The following is a 6,000-nucleotide window of genomic DNA, read 5'->3' as shown; positions in this document are numbered from 1 at the left end:
TGGAAAACGAGGAGCGACAGATCGAGCACAGTTCAAATGAAACAACTCCCGCTGAACTTGATTCAGTCTGACAGAGAGAAAAGGGCAGCTGTGGCGATCCGGTCTTTTCATTTCAGTCAGCCCAATGTAAGTCGGCTTACTTGTCTATCATACGCTCGTCTTGAAGCTCGCTGCATGAAAACATGCCTTTTTCCCTCAGAAGCAGCTCTGTTTGAGTGACCTACTGTAGCTGAGGGCAAGATTCAGAGAAATATTGTTTATTTAAAGTGATGGTGTCTCTACCGTTGCTATCAGCTCAGATTTCTGTTCACCACAGAAAGGTCTTATTATTCAGCTTGAATCTCACTGGTTATTCTGAAAATGAATTACAGTATTTATGGGAATATGGAAATTTAGGAGCGTAAAGATCTGCTGTATTTTCAGACAATGTTTTGCATGTTTATAATGTAAGTTTTCCAGAATGTAAAGCTTTTATTAAATGCATCTCATATGCAAATATCTCTAAACATTTTCGGTTTTATGATTACAAAATGCTACATGAACAGGGAGTGCATGAGCCAAACTGTAGCATGACAAACTTTACGTGCAATGTAGGATATGTTGAATAAAAGGTGTCAAAAGCATAGGCATAAATATTGATGTTTACAAACAAGGTTAACATGCAGTTTTTAACTAGAACTAATAAAAAAAATGATCTAACTCGAACTTTTTTTTAATGAAGTTAATAAGGAGCGACAGTTCAAATTAAATCATGTTTCTAATGTACGTTTTTTCAGTTTATTGCAACGTAGACATGCGAAATGTACAAATGCATTAATAAACTTAGCAGTTAGCATGATATTAAAAATGCCAGCCATGAGTTTGGCAGGGAATGCATGCACGCCTTCTTGAATAAAAGCTGACGAATGCATAAAAATAAATATTTACAATGAGTTTAGCATGCAGTTGTTAACAAGAACCGGTATGCAATCTCACGCACTTTATATTTAGTTTCTAAGCAGTTTTCAGTTTCAGTTTTATGCTTTTAACAAGAATGGACTAATGCAAATTCATTTAGTTCAGTTGATTTCTGGTGCCAGCCTACAGATGCTTGCTGATCATCTTTGCCGCTAAAATAAACTTCACACCAAAAAAACAGCCTTCATTATGTTCCAGTCAGCAATTACAGTATTTTCAGAGCTGACAGTACTAGTTGAATAGCAAAATCTTTTATGAAGTAGAAAAATGCGTTGCTCATTCGCAGTTCAAGTGCAAAAGGTGACAACTGAATTGAAAAGTAAGTCTCACAAAACATGAGTTTGATTCCCAAGGCATTGCAAGAAATCATTAAATAAGCCTTAAATGCAATACAAATCACTTTGGATCAAATCTGCCAAATGCATATAGATATGTTTACAATAAGGTTACCATGCAATTGTTAACAAGAGCAAACAATGAATACAATTTAATGCATTTCTCAGTTGCACCGCATATATCTTGTATACTTCATATTTAAGAAAAAGAAAATCAGATTTTTCTATAAAATGGTATAAAGCCAAGTCCATTTTGTGCCTGTTTTTGGTGCAAATATAAGACATTTGCAGTGTTAATGAAATAATAAAACACGTGTTGCACTGCATTGCTCTTTTGCGATGTAAATGCAAAAGGCAGCAATTAAATGAAAAGCCTGATTGTGTTAGCGGACCGGACTTTAAGTATCCCTGACCTACAGCTCCAAAGCGTTTGGAGATTATCCAAACCGGTCCAGAGTCGTCTAAAGAGGGTCGGGTCTGAATTGACTCTACATGATGTTAAATGTCACTCCTTGATCTTTCTGCACTCAAGAGTAATTCAACTTCCCATCAACGCTTAGCAAAAGGCTATATAGCTCTCAAAAGACACTTTTACGGCTTTGGCTCTCGTGTCTGATGGTGTTATCAGCACAAGCATCTGACCTGACTTCAGACGAGATGGTTTGTTTAATTAAACTGCAACTAAGTGAATTAACAATGCTGAACTGACTTAACCAGTAGTCCCCAGCTAAAAATGTTGACCTTTTTCTGGTGAAAGTAAAAAAAATATTTCCCTCCATCAAAACATAACATACTGAGTGCCAAAAACATTCTTTTTCCAATGTTTCAATGCCCAAAAAACAATAAATACACAATAAATCCCCTTAACATTTCAGATCTTAACAAATAACAAACATTTCATCTTAATTTTTAAATACCCAATGCCCTGTATGGTTCAGACTCAGAGATGCGGGGATCTCAACACGGCTCCGTGAGTGAATTACATAGAGCTGCCATCACTGCTGCAGGCCCAGAATGCTGTGCATACAGTAATACCTGAGCGTGAGGACACACTACATGCATGAGGAATACATCCCCCAGTGCATTCACACAAACACCAGGAGCTTCTGTGTTTGAAGATCTCAGATCTGACCATGTGCATGTCAGCACTGAATATGAAGATGCAGCTCACACACACAAACAGAGCCTGTTTATACCGGCCTTGAGTTTTTGCCTTGATTTGCTGTTTGCGAGCCGTGCTATGCACTTCAAATGGCGTGGAATATTTAATTAGCTCCGCCTCGATTGATCGTCTTATCGTGGCTGGCTCTTAACTTATCCCATTTGCATGTCTCTTTTAACAGAGGGCTTCAGAAGCGCCTTGAGGGTTTAAAAACAGCCAGGCACCTTTAGCTCACCCTGTCCACATCCATTAGCATGGCTTTGAATACTGAAGATGCACAGTGAGCCGTGTGTGGTGCACTAGCGCCTCCTCAGGACACGAACGGGATTGCAAAGGTGAAAAAAAACACAGATGCACACTGAAGGATGAAACCAAGCCATATATATAGAGAGAGAGTGCAAAAGATCACAGATCTTTCCACACCAGGCAGGAAGCCACTATTACTAACAACCTAGCAACACTCATAATACCCTAGCAACCAAAAACACCACAGGAACCGCTTATGATTACTGTTTCTATAACAAAACATCAACACAGCCGGGCATACAGTCATAATTTAAGAGTGAATCTTACAAAAGTTGTCTAGACAAAGAGCTCAGCTTTATCCCAAAACAATAAGAAAGCATTGAAATTATGTATATACTTATTTTAAAATCATTAAAAACAAAACTTTTCCACTGTGATGGATGACATTAAGCACATTTTCTTAAAAATACACATTATTATCTGAAATGATAATGATAAATATATAAATGTTTTTATGTAAATATATATTTATATATATAGCATTTACAGATATTATTTACAAGTGGTAAATATTTATGGCACTAATTTGTTATACTGCCATTAATTTTATACTAAATTATTAATTATTATGAAAAACATCTAAATTTTTTAGTTGTATTTTCTGCTGCTAAATAAAATACTATTGTAGTGTCTATGGATAAAATTACAATTACAACTGTTGCATTGTAATTGAAATATATGTATATATATTCACGGATAATATTTATAACTGTTAGATATTAATTCATGGTACTAATTTGTTATGTTGCCTTTAATATATTCTCATTAATCAATTGCATCTCATATGCAAAAAAAGAAAAAAATCATATTTAAGGAATAAAAAAACATTCGATTTTCAGTTTTATTTTTTGCTGCTAATATAATGTGCAATGTTATTGGAACTAAAAACAATTGTTGCATCTTAATACATAGAAATATATCATTTACAGTTATTATTTATAAATGATTTATTAATTCACAGTAGTACCTTGTTATACTGTCTTTAAGTTGTACCATTTAAAAAGAAGAAATGTATTACAGTATTTTTTTTTTACTGAAACAGATACAGAAAATACTGTATTACAATAATAATCAGCATTATGAATTACAAAAAATAAAGTTTTTTTTAGCAATTCGAATCTTTAAAGAAACGCGCATGACTGTCACAATTAGAAAATAATCACAATGGATTATTTAATGCGCAAATTTATTTTTTTAGGTGAAATAATGTCATATAAAGACCATGGCATGCTCACATTCACTATTTGCTGAATCCTTGTGCAAGTGCACAGCAGGGAAGTGTATAACCAGACTTATTGTTATCATATCACGATGAAATCATGCGAAGCCGGTGTGGAAAAAAAAGATAAGCTCAAAGGTCAAACCCGGTCACGAGACTGCGAGGAACAAGCGTATGTTCATGTGCATCCAGAGGCGGCGGATGCATCCCATGTGCGATGTTTCCATGCCAACCAGCCTCGGAAACAACATCTGAAGTCTCCTGTTATCTTGGAAACAGATGGCAAGCCAAGGGTTACGCGGCTGTCAGAGTAAATCACGAGGCTTTTAACTCCGCTTTCATTTTACGGCCAAAAGCAGAGCATTAATAGCCAGCAGACATCTATTAATATCTCTTACTGTATATCCATGACGTCAGTGTCCTGTAGGTCATAGTTTAGGATGTTTGGATGATAAAACTGCATGAGCTATAAACCACTGCTTTTAACCTTAAACTGGTTTATTGTCTGTCTAGACGCAGATATAAACCTGTTTTAGTGGAATACTCAGTTTTATAAAGCCTCCTTCGTGAGATTGACTGTTTTTTTCTTTTGTTTTGTTGCAGTTATAATAGTAAAGCAACTCTTTAAATGTTTTGCGCTTCTGCCATCTAGTGTCTGACAGCAGGTTTACAATCACATCACTCTTAAAAATAAAGATGCTTCATGATGCCATAGAAGAAGATTTTTTGTCTAAATGGTTCCATGAAGATCCTTAAACATCTGAAGAACATTTCTGCTTCACGAAAGCTTCTTTGCAGGTTCTTCAGATTATAAAAAGGTAAGAAAGAGATGGTTCTTTGACTGAAAGGTTCTTTGTGGAACCAAAAATGCTTCTTCTACTCCTTTATATTTAAGAGTGTTTCAACACTGCAACACTTGTCACATAATAGTCACAATCTAAAACAAATACATCACGATCAAAAGCAGCATATACCTGTAAAAACTATCATCAACAGACACTAAATATCTGAGGTGAACAAATATTTCTTAACACAAATGCATCTATAATTCAGTACTTCATATAAGTTAGATATCATTAAATTTAATGCACTTGTACGTAATTATAAACATTAGATGATATATCAGAAAAACAGATACATATAGCCTATTTACACACAACCAAGATTTTTTATGTTTTTTAAAGAAGTCTTTTTTGTTCACCAAGCCTGCATTGGAGCAGTAAAATTGTGAAATATTTTTACTTTTTAAAATATCTGCTTTCTGTGTGAATATCTGTTAAAGTGTAATTTATTTCTGTGATGTGGAGCTGTATTTTCAGCATCATTACTCCAGTCTTCAGTGTCACATGATCTTCAGAAATCATTCTAATATGATGATTTGCTGCTCAAGAAATATTTCTGATTATTATCAATGTTAGAAACAGCGGAGTAGATTTTTTTCAGGTTTCTTTGATGAATAGAAAGTTCAGAAGAACAGCATTTATCTGAAATAGAAATCTTTTGTAACATTATAAATGTCTTTATCATCACTTTTGATCAATTAAAAGCTAAATCAAAGCATTAATGTCTATAATTTCTTATTAGGCGTGTATGTCCTGACAGCAGTAAGAGGTTCACAGATCTGCCCTCACTTCATGCACTTTACACAGATGAGTTAAAGCTTATACTTAAGACATACTGATATATAAAACCTCGACTAATTTATCCCATTATTTAACAGTGTAAATTTGTAAATTGTCAATATTGATTGGTATTATTTTGTTGTATAAACATATAAAAAAATAATAATAAAAAATAAGAAACATAATAAAAGAAATAACATGTTTATGACAAAAGGCGTAAAAATGCTAAATACTCTTTTGTTTTGATCAATTTTGATTGAAACCCGTCGCAGCACACTCACCTCAGACTCTGTTTTGGGAGGCAGAGCTGCGTTCAGTCCTGCAGATGGCGCTGTTTCCATGCAGCGATTTAAAAACGGGCGTTTTTCGCTACACACATTAATTTTGTATATGTATTAA

Source organism: Cyprinus carpio, chromosome B20 (genome assembly GCF_018340385.1).
Source record: "Cyprinus carpio isolate SPL01 chromosome B20, ASM1834038v1, whole genome shotgun sequence".
In the NCBI taxonomy this organism is placed as follows: Eukaryota; Metazoa; Chordata; class Actinopteri; order Cypriniformes; family Cyprinidae; genus Cyprinus; species Cyprinus carpio.
The sequence above is the reverse complement of the archived record's forward strand: the minus strand, read 5'-3'. Positions refer to the sequence as shown.